This window comes from Schistocerca gregaria, chromosome 8, assembly GCF_023897955.1.
Source record: "Schistocerca gregaria isolate iqSchGreg1 chromosome 8, iqSchGreg1.2, whole genome shotgun sequence".
NCBI classification, from domain to species: domain Eukaryota; kingdom Metazoa; phylum Arthropoda; class Insecta; order Orthoptera; family Acrididae; genus Schistocerca; species Schistocerca gregaria.
Genome location: NC_064927.1, coordinates 398,562,250 through 398,574,607, shown reverse-complemented (window position 1 = coordinate 398,574,607; position 12,358 = coordinate 398,562,250).

Here is a 12,358-nt window from a genome sequence, read left to right as displayed (position 1 = left end):
AAACTTGTTGTTAAAACTTTGTATCTTGTTCTCATTATCAAGCCTTGCTACTTTGTATGAACCTGTCTCGGGGATGTAAGATGCCATACTTTTTCTTTCCATACACTTTCTTTCTTAACTGTGCGTCATGACCAGTTAGTCCATTAACAGTTGGATGAACATTAATTGTTTCAGGCTGGGCGATGTCTATGGAAACGTTATAAATAAATGTCCTGCTGTCTTACTGCCACACAACTTAAACTGACTACTAGACTGATACACCCAAATAATGATTCTAGTACATTTTTTCGTGTCCTTACCTTTAAAGACGCCAACATAGAAATCTCCACAGGCTATTAACCGTTTCTTCTGGAGTGATAGGTACCCAATAATGCGTCTGCAGTTCTTTTAAATAGGGGATCTGTAGATTGTAACAATTGTCGGAGAATTATTCTCCAGTAACAACTCACAAGCACATGCGTATAGGTTCTGATCAACACAAAAACTATTTGTTTCAATATTTTTAAGTGTGTGTCCAACTTATACATTTGTTGGCACTCTTCGGTTTGCAACTCACGGGTTATCCCTTCCAATGGTTTCACGCGATTTTGCACCAACAGCTCCTACAGTGCTCCGTCAGTACATGACAACCACCTGATCTCGTTTTAGATGTTGCTGTTCTTTCGCGTCCAGCTCACAGTAACATCATCAACAGTCAGTCGACCTGGGCAGATATAGACTGGCTAAAATACCTGTTTGATTTTTTACACAGGCGCCGTTCAACGACCAGTCTGTGTTCGAAGTCACTGAGTTCTCCAGAACAAACTATCCAGCAGTTACCGCTCTCTACTGACAATACAACACCCTCTTGTTCCTTACATATTGGTGGATCCACTTCTCGTGACAGACAGTGATCAACTGCGCATTACATAGGGCTCCCCGGATACTTTCTATCAGACTACGTATTTCCATCTGAAACGATGAAATTGATAGCAATATCTCTGTAATCAATATAAGTATGGAAAGAGAATATACGTCGTGAAACTGACACCGATAGCTCTGTAATAACTACAGCTACAAAAAAAAAGTTTGTACGTAATATAACGAGTACTTTTTTCAGGATTATTTCCGTTTCAAAATTAATTATGATACCGTAACCGCTTCAGGAAATATCAGAGATGAGCAGCTTAGCTGAATCATCATATAGTTACATAGATTGTATCGATACCTTGTTGCTCAAAGTCTATTGGTACTGGTTTTGTTGAATATGAGATAAAAGATACATTTGAAATATAAATGTCACTTTTTGAAAATTGTTTCAACCCGCTGATACTGTATAAATAATTTTGCTACTTCCTTTTCGTCCAGCTTTCACCAGTTGTTTCGGCAACATCATTTCCTTAAGCCTTTTTGTCTTCATACCTTGAATTTCCTTAGATAACTTATAAGGTATTACTTTCCAATATTTTCATCTATGCGTGTTTTTATCCAATTCTTGAATTGCATAACATTTTTGGAAGGTATTCAGAAGCTCATTCAATTTCTTCTGTGTCACAATTACTTGTATCTAGGCGAAAAAGAACGTCTAACTAACAGAAGCTTCTCGGTTTCTGTTTTGTCTTCTTTGTATTATCATAGTTTTCAGTTGTACTTCTAATGAAAGTTTTACATCCTCTCGCATCCTCTCAGAAATGCGTACGTTCGGATCAATTTGCTATGGCATATGATTTCATCTTCCTTTTGTCGTTTCCTCAAAACCCTCTCTTTCTCCTTGATACGTGCAACGTCCAGATCTTTTATAATACTACAAGAAACGTTCTTTAGCGTTTTCTTATTTTCACACTAAGATTTCCCAAAATCACTGTATAGTATCACTTCCAGTTATTTATCTGCATCTACACATAGCTTTTCATAGAGAGCTTTCACAACATAATCAGAGGGTCAGCGCGCTGGATCACAGAATGAACGATTCCCGCGGAATAGTTTTTGTTTACTTTTTCTTGTTTAGTTTTACTATTCTTCTTCTGCTTCTGTAATATTGCTTGTAACTTTCTTTTTTTTTTACAATAAAATACCTACAGACATGTATTGGCTCCTTACTTATTCCTGTGTCTCAGCTTGATGTTTGAATTTCAATCCTATTTGATCTTCGTTTATTAACTGCACGCCGCGCGGGGTAGCCGAGCGCTCTAGGGGCGCCTCGTTACTGTTCTCGCGGCTCCCCCCGTCAGAGATTCGAGTCCTTCCTTGGGCTTGGGTCTGTGTGTTGTACTTAGCGTAAGTTAGTTTAAGTTAGGTTAAGCAGTGTGTTAGTCTAGGAACCGATGAAACGTGTGTTTGAATTTGTAAGGGACAAAATTTCTTAGGTCATCGGTCCCTAGACTTAAACACTGCTGAAATAACTGATTCTACGAACAACACACACACACCCAAGCCCGAGGGAAGACTCGAACGTCCGGTGGGAGGGGCCGCGCAGTCAGTGACATGACGCCTCAAATATTAGATCTTACTTTATTCCTCTTCCAACTTTACCAATCTTCCGAACCAAGAGTTCTATAACTAACAGGAACAGCTGTGTTTCTAATGCAGCACCAAAAATTTACGGTAATGGCTTGATATTACCATGTGTCACTCCCTCACATATTTCAATGTGAACGTCATTATCACAGAGTATGGTATGCAGAAATAATCAGGAAGAAGTAGTTAGGTAAAAAAATCTATTAACGTATTATGCGTGGTAACTTACATAAACTTGATAATACAACACTTTAAGAACTCCAGAAATTAATTATCTACCATGATCACTTTTGTTTCAAATTTCGACTTAGTAATAAAATTCTGTACATAATTATCAACTCACTGTGACAGACATAGCTGGAATGCAGTACAGTAATTATTCTCTATGTTTATGAAGGCTATGAATTGGTATGTAGATTATTCTTCCATTTCTTGAGCAATTTACCTCATTTTGTAAAAGGATGATGGTTTGCCTTTGTAGCACCGTTTAGCATGGAATTTTTGTTAAGAATATGATCAATACCAGCCAAAAACTAGCTGTCTTTGAATCGAACAACATTGCACAAACCTACATTAGTTTTCGAGCACACGGAGGCCGGCTGATGTCAGCCACCAACCCCACTTTCCTGATAACGTCTGGTTAATCTCAATTAGGGAATAACTCATTCAGATCGACTGGCTTGTGCATGCATTTCAAGTAAACGTTGGTTACAAACTATTCTAAAGAGACTTATTTTGCCATCTGCAACAATTTTCATACGACGCTATCAGAGTTTTCCGTACAGCAGCATTCCGTTAACCTAAGGCACAGAACTCGTCTTTAGGTGGGGGTCACTTCAAATCGCCATCCTGCCTCACAGATTTAGGTTTCGTTAAATCATTTAAATGAGGTACCAGATAACTTCCTTTGAGTGGGATACCAACTAGTTCCATCCTTAGTTCGAGCTGGGACTCCGTCTGCAGTTGTGCAGTAACTTCGCCGTCGACAGGACGTTAGACCTCAATTGCGGTGCCACACTTTAACTGCCTGCCTCAGGGCTCGTAATCTGAGCCGACGTAAATGGAGAAGGAACTGGCCGCAGATTGCGGGCAAGGTAAATATTAAAAGGCTGCCAGGATTTCAGGTGGATTTCCGGTCCAATAGCCGGTGGGAGGCAGCGGCTACGTTCCTACTAGCAAAGAGCCCCTGATTTGTTTGGACACTGGGGAAAGATCGTAGTAATTCGCAACACTAATAAGAAAAGTATTTACAATAAATAAAAACAGAGAGAGCCTGTACACATAAGTGACATAAGTCATGGTGTAGCGAGGTTCACATATACAGAAGACGGTACTATCGCATACACGATATACAAAAAGGCAGTGGTTTATCGCAGTCGTCATTTCTACTCAGATGGTTTATGTGAAAACGTTTCCGACGCAATTATGGCCTAACAAAGCAGCTTAAATCACTTAATAAAGACAAGGCCTCCGGTCCAGATTGTATACCAGTCAGGTTCTTCTCAGAGTATGCTGATAAAATAGCCCCATATTTAGCAGTTATATACAACCACTCGCTCACGGAAAGATCCGTACCTAAAGACTGGAAAATTGCTCAGATCACACCAGTACCCAAAAATGGTAGTAGGGGTAATCCGCTGAATTACAGGCCTATATCACTAACGTCGATTTGCAGAAGGGTTTTAGAACATATAGTGTATTCGAACATTACGAAGTACCTCGAAAGAAATGATTTACTGACATATAGTCAGCACGGATTCAGAAAATATCGTTCTTGTGAAACACAATTAGCTCTTTATACTCGTGAAGCAATAAGTGTTATCGACAGGGGATGTCAAATTGATTCCATATTTTTAGATTTCGAGAAGGCTTTCTGTACCGTTCCTCACAAGCGTACAGGGTATCGCCTCAGTTGTACGACTGTATTCGTGATTTCCTGCCAGAAGTGTCACAGTTCGTAGTAACAGACGGAAAGTCATCGAGTAAAACAGAAGTAATATCCGGCGTTCCCCAAGGAAGTGTTATAGGCCCTCTATTGTTCCTGATACATATATTAACGACATAGGAGATGGTTCAAATGGCTCTGAGCACTATGGGACTTAACATCTGTGGTCATCAGTCCCCTAGAACTTAGAACTACTTAAACCTAAGGACATCACACACATTCATTCCCGAGGCAATATTCGAACCTGAGCGCCAAGAAGCGCTAGACCACCGCGGCTGGCGACATAGGAGACAATCTGAGTAGCCGTCTTAGATTGTTTGCAGATGATGCTGTCATTTACCGTCTTGTAAAGTCATCAGATGATCAAAACGACTTGCAAAATGATTTACATAAGATATCTGGATGCTGCGAAAAGTGGCAATTGACCCTGAATAATGAAAAGTATGAAGGTATTCACATGAGTACCAAAAGAAATCAGCTAAATTTTGATTACGCGATAAGTCACACAAACCTGTGGGCTGTAAATTTAACTAAATACTTAGGGCTTACAATTGGAACGATCACATAGGCAATATTGTCGGTAGAGCAAACCAAAGACTGCGACTCACTGGCAGAAGACTTAGAAGGTGCAACAGGTCTACCAAAGAGACTGCTTACACTACGCTTGTCCACCCTATTCTGGAGTACTGCTGTGCGGTGTGGGCTCCACGTCAGGTGGAACCGACGGATGACATCGATAAAATACAAAGAAGGGCAGCTCGTTTTGTATTTTCGCGAAATAGGGGGATAGTGTCACAGACAAGATACGTGAATTGGAGTGGTAATCATTAAAAGAAAGGCGTTTTTCGTTCGACGGGATCTTCTCATGAAATTTCAATCACCAGTTTTCTCCTCGGATTGCGAAAACATTCTGTTCGCACCCACCTACATAGGAAGAAATGATCATCACGATAAAATAAATCAGGGATGGCACAGAAAAATTTAAGTGCTCATTTTTCCAGCGTGCCGTTCGAGAGTGGATCGGTAGAGAGACAGCACGAAGGTGGTTCATTGAACCCTCTGCCAGGCTTTTATTGTGAATAGCAGAGTAATCACTTAGATGTAGATGTAGATGAAACGGCGGGCATTAATAGACTTTGAAAGTGGAATGCTAGTTGGAGCTAGACACATGGGTCATTCCATTTCGGAATTCATTAGGGAGTTGAATTATCCGAGTTTCACAGTGTCAAGAGTGTGCCGAGATTACCAGTTTAATGCTTTACCACTCAACACGGCCTCCGCTTAACGACTGTGAGAAGCGGCGTTTGCGTAGAGTTGTCAGTGATAACTGAGAAGCAACACGGCGTGAAATAAACGCAGAAATCAATGTGGGACGTACGACAAACGCATACGTCAGGACAGGGTGGCGAAATTGGCACCAATGGGCTCTGGCAGCACATGAACGATGCGAACGCCTTTGCTAACAGCACGACATCGCCTGCAGCGCCTCTGCTGGGCTGGTGACCATATCGGTTGGGCCGTAAATGACTGTAAAACAGTGTCCTGGTCAGATGAGTCCCAAATTAGCAACAAGGTCCTGTTCAAACTGATGGTGGCTCCATAATGGTGTGGGCTGTGTTCACATGGAGGGGTCCTCTGGTCCAATTGAAGTGATCATTGGCTGTAAATAGTTATGTTCAGATGCTTGGAGACCATTTCCAACCGCTCACGGGCTTCATGTTCCCAAACAACGATGGAATTTTATGGATGATAATGCGCCACGTCACCAGGCCACAATTGTTCACGATTTATTTTAATAACATTCTGAACAATTCGAGCCACCCAGATCACCAGACATAAATTCTATCGAAGATTAATGGGACATAATTGGGAGGTCAACTCGTGCACAAAATCCTCCACTGGGAACATTTTCACGATTATAGGCAGTTATAGAGGCAGCATGGCTCAGTATTTCTGCAGGGGACTTCCAACGACTTTTTGAGTTTATAGTTCATGCCACGTCGAGCTTCTGCACTTGGCCGACCAAAAGGAGATCTGACAGGATACTGGGAGGTATTCCATGACTTTTACCACCTCTGAGTTCCTGCTACAATTTCCTTCATTATCCCATACAATAACAAAAAATTCATTTGGATTTTTTTTTATCTTTCACTCTCTAATCATCAGATCAAAGAAACCTGTCACAGAACGTGTTTTTCAGCATAGTTTCCCAGCAGGCTGCGTTTGCGACATTGTGGAGTCCAAACGAAAATATTTAGGAACTCATTTACAGTTCCGCCTTTCGCCTAATAATCAAGGGAATCTTCCCAAAATCATTGGTCGAAATTAGGGGATTCGAAAATTTGGAAACATATGATAATTTTGAGTATGGCCTACGTGAAAAATAGAGATTTTGAACTTGGTATACGAGGGCTAGTCGAAAAGTAAGGAACGATAGGTAGCGAAATGGAAACCACCGTGAAAATCAAAACTCTTTTATTTGCAACGGTTAGCTACACCTTCCAGCTCAGACTTACACATTTGTCGTAGCGTTGTACCAACTTTTCAATTCCCTCGTTACAGAAGACAGCCGCCAGTCCTTCTCGACAATTTTCTACTCTGGACTGCAGTTCGTTGTCTGTGTCAAAATATTGTTTTCGCAGCCAATGGTTCATTTGAGCAGAGGTGAACCTCAGGGGTAGCCAATTATGGGCTCCACTGTGGGTGATCAAACACTTCCCATAGCAAACGCCGCAGGAGCATCCTCATTGCCCCTGCAGACTGCGCCCGAAAATTGTCATGTAGAACGAACTGCATGACAGTTATGCTATGTGGATTACATACCCTCAGGTGAAATGTTTCGCCAGGCCCTCATACTTGGCTGGAGACGATGATTTGCAACCATCTTTAAGTTCTCACTGTGAGCTCAAAACTGGAAAGAGCGACATGATGCGATCGACAGGCGTACTAGACACAGTGCTCAACACATCTGTGCAAAGCTTCATCATATTTTCACTGTTTTTTCCATTTCGCGACCGATCGTTCCTTACTTTCCGAATCATCCTCGTATAATGAAATGATCGTGGGGCATGTTTGGCAGGGAGGCCCCATCCGGGGAAGTTGGGCCGCCGAGTGCGAGTCTTATTTCAGTCGACGCCACACTGGGCGACTTGCGTGCCGCTGATGAGGATGAAATGATGATGAGGACAACAGAGTACCCAGTCCACGAGCGGAGAAAAATCTCCAACCAGGCCGGGAATCGAACCCAGGCCCGCTGCAGGGGAGGCCAGCACGTTATCACTCAGCTAAGCAGGCACACTGATGTGTATCTTACCCTACCGCACATCGCTATTAAAATTCTCTGTCTCTGCACAAGTTTTGAAACCTTCGAGAGGCATAAGATATACAAAAGAGAAACTTCCTACTTATCTTCAATTTCTCTTCTTGTTGTTGGCTCCAATAGTTGCGTTTAGGGGTACATTCCTGAGACTGAAATTTTGGCTTACACCGTTGTGGGTTCCTGGTGACTAAGTAACTGATGAAGATTTGAATGTATTGTTCTTGAATTTTTTTCTTTGTCACATTTTCCAATATCGTCCCGTCTTTACAATTTCCACTTAGTTTTACAAATTACGTTGTAATTTCCTTCCTTCCTTCCTTCCCCATCAGAGTCATGCCCGCTACTACCCACATTCTGTGGCACTCACAAAATTCCAAAGAGTTTACAAAGCAAAAGAATTTACAAAATTTCTTGACAAAAGAAGAATCTCCGCAAATATATATGATTATTTTATAAATGAATCCAAAAATAAATTTAATAATCAACGTTATATTGTGCAATTAATAATATGAATTTCAATTAGGCCAGATATTTTGTAATTTCAAACATTTCCGAAAGAAGAGCAATTCTACCTGTACCTGCAGCGTACTAACAAATTCATTTCTTTTTATACATTTTAGCCAGAAATACAATACATCGTATACAAAATCAAACGAAATTCCTTCAGTGAAACACTTATACCAGATTCGGGATTAATCTTGGTGTCGGCTACTTCTGTAAAAAAAGGTAATACTAAAGGGGGGGGGGGGGAGTCCCATTACACACGCCATCTGTCTATTCATTACTACATGTACAGAACTCTCGCGCCAACAGGACGTAATGTCCTGAGCTGAAAAGGTTGGATTTGTGTCAATAATTATTGTTGATCAGTTTTTCCTCATGCAACTACACTCATGCTCATAAATTAAGCAGAATTGCAGAATGTGGTGCCACACAACGTGCCACTACAAAAACCTGGCGCTAATAGCATAGGCACATAGGGAACACACACGACACAGATCTTTAAGTCCACGATATTGGTGATAAGTTGAGAAATTCGTCCCGAACACATGTGCTACAAAACGCCACTGTTTGCTGTGCATGTACCCCCGACATCAGTATGGGATATGATCACCATGCACATGTATACAGGCCGCACAATGGGTTGGCATACACTGAATTAGGTGGTCGAGCAGCTGCTAGGGTATAGCCTCCCATTCTTGCACCAGTGCCTGTCGGAGCTCCTGAAGTGTCCTATTGGTTTGAAGTCGGCCAAGAGCATCCCAAATGTGCTCAGTGGGGTTTAGGTCTGGAGAACAGGCAGGCCACTCCATTCGCCCGATATCTTCTGTTTCAAGGTACTCCTCCACGATGGCAGCTCGGTGGGGCCGTGCGTTATCATCCATGAGGAGGAAGGTGGGACCCACTGCACCCCTGAAAAGGCGGGCATAATGGTTCAAAATGGCGTCCCGATACACCTGACCTGTTACAGTTCCTCTGTCAAAGACTTGCAGGGGTGTACGTGCACCAATCATAATCCCACCCCACACCGTCAAACCACGACCTCCATGCAGGTCCCTTTCATGGGCATTAAGGGCTTGGCATCTGGTTCCTGGTTCACACCAGATGAAAAACCGACGAGAATCACTGTTCAGACTACACATCGACTCGTCCGTGAACATAACCTGGGACCACTGTTACAATGACCATGTACTGCGTTCTTGACAACAGGCTTTACGGGCTCTCCTGTGACCATGGATCAGTGGAATGCAGCTTGCTGATCTCCGGGTGAATAAACCATGTCTGTTCAGCAGCCGTCTGTAGACTGTGTGCCTGGAGACAACTGTTCCAGTGGCTGCGGTAAGGTCCCGAGCAAGGCTACCTGCAGCACTCCGTAGCCGTCTGCGGGCACTGATGGTGAGATGTCGGTCTTCTTGTGGTGTTGTACACTGTAGACGTCCCGTACTGTAGCTCCTGTACATGTTTCCAGTCTACTGGAATTTTTTCCATAATCTTGTGATCACACTTTGTGGCACACGGAGGGAACGTGCAACGACCTACTGTGTTTGACCAACATCCAGTCGCCCTAGTATTCTACCCCTCATAACGTCATCAGTAGGTGTTCTTTGAGCCATTTTCAACACACTGTCACCATTAGCACGTCTGAAAACGTCTGCACACTTACTCGCTGCACCTTACTCTGACATTCACCAATAAACGTCTGCGTATGTGCTGCCAGCGCCACCGTGCGACGACAGCAGGTCAAATGCACCGCATGGTCATACCCCGAGATGATTTAAACCCGCAAACAGCCCACCAAAGCGTTGTTTCACCATATATCAGCATTATCCTGAATTTATGAGCGTGAGTGTAGCTTACTTCGGAAAGTAAGTACCTATTATTGTGGCAGGCCAAGTAACTTTTGCTCAATATTGCACTACACTTCAAAATGTCGTAGATACAAGACACTATTTTCCAACACAGTCGCCAAATCTCTTTACACAATTGTTGAAGCAGCGTACCAATCGTTTAAATACTTGAACATAGGAATACGAGCACTGATAACAGAGTCATTGGAGAACCGACTGTGTAAACGTCTCATCGTCGGGAAATCTGCGACTACTTCGAATCAATTCCTCTGTTGTCTGGCCATTGTCGTCTGTGTTCAATGTCGATGGCCTTACTTCCAGAACAGCAGTACTGACGTCTGTAGGCCTTGGTGAAATTGTTGCAACATTTTTCTTTGAGAGGACGTGAAATTTTATTTCGTTCACATGCCGCTAGAATTTCATGGTGTGTTTCTGTGTAATTTAGACATTTTGTCCACACCAACTGTACTGTCCCAAGTACTTCACCTCCTAAGTACGTCTTCAGTCACCGTGCTAGTGCACTCTCACTGTGTGATGAACCTGGCTTTCAGTACCAGTGCAGATCTGTTTCGGCAGTAAAACACGGAATATCTATTGTGTTTTGACAAAGCAAAACTCGTGTTGTGCAATAGTCTTGGCGAGGGAGACAGGTGTAACTTATTTTTGAAGTACCATAATACTATTTTATTTTGTTCTTCCTATGTTTTCGTTTGTGGGTTTACTATGGAGCAGAAATTAATCTGTGGCAGAAATTTCATTTACTAGGGTACCAGCTGTAATGTAAGTCGCCTTTGGGCCTGCCTCACGCCTTAGGCACACGAGTGTTAATTAGGGGATGTCAGGCAGCAGCGGTCTCTCTGTTTGCCGCATTCTGGCGCGTATGAGCGCCTGTGTGGGCGGGAAATTACTCCCACGCTCAAGCACGAGCGTTCATCAGAGAATATCTGAGGCTGGTGACGTGCCCTGCTCGTTCTGACGTCGCAAATTCGTAGCAGCACAAGCCTTCTCAACGGTTCAACATATCGTAAGCGTTAAGTGTCAGAGGTAACTTCGCTGGAAGTAAATATTGAAAGATCATTTCTCTGGCTCTCGCTCTGTGATGTTTGGAACAATTTTTAAAGCTTTAGTGCTTGTCCGCATATATCATTCACGTTAAGATATTCTTGTTGGTATTCTGACAGTCCGCCTACATCGATTGAGTCTGTAACAATGTATCGTTCTGATGCAGATACAATCAATACAATCAATACTGGTATTGCTAAACGCAAGGTAATAACCACTAGTGGGTGAGGGGGGGGGGGGGAGGGAATAGTTACAGCATTGCATGAAACGAAGTCAAAAGAAGAGAGCTGTGGCGTACACAAACGGCTACCTCGATTCATAGCTAAAAATTTGTTTACTGCACAATAAAAACAGTAACACAAAGATAGTACAATGCATACGTGTCATACAGGTCTGCAATTTATGGAACAAAACAGAAGTACACTTAAAGTTCCTCACAGGATAAATTTATACAGAACTCCATCGACAAAATTTTTGACGTTGTTAACTAATATTTCTGAGTATTTTTTAACTATGGGCCTTTTATCTCCGGTGTGACGTTAGGGAATAATAGTGGTTTTTTTTTTTTTTTTTTTGGTCATCAATCTACTGACTGGTTTGATGCGGCCCGCTACGAATTCCTTTCCTGTGCTTACCTCATCATCTCAGAGTAGCACTTGCAACCTACGTCCTCAATTATTTGCTTGAAGTATTCCCATCTCTGTCTTCCTCTACAGTTTTTGCCCTCTACAGCTCCCTCTAGTACCATGGAAGTCATTCCCTCATGTCTTAGCAGATGTCCTATCATCCTGTCCCTTCTCCTTATCAGTGTTTTCCACATATTCCTTTCCTCTCCGATTCTGCGTAGAACCTCCTCATTCCTTACCTTATCAGTCCACCTAATTTTCAACATTCGTCTGTAGCACCACATCTCAAATGCTTCGATTCTCTTCTGTTCCGGTTTTCCCACAGTCCATGTTTCATTACTATACAATGCTGTACTCCAGACGTACATCCTCAGAAATTTCTTCCTCAAATTAAGGCCGGTATTTGATATTAGTAGACTTCTCTTGGCCAGAAATGCCTTTTTTGCCGTAGCGAGTCTGCTTTTGATGTCCTCCTTGCGCCGTCCGTCATTGGTTATTTTACTGCCTAGGTAGCAGAATTCCTTAACTTCATTGACTTCGTGACCATCAATCCTGATGTTAA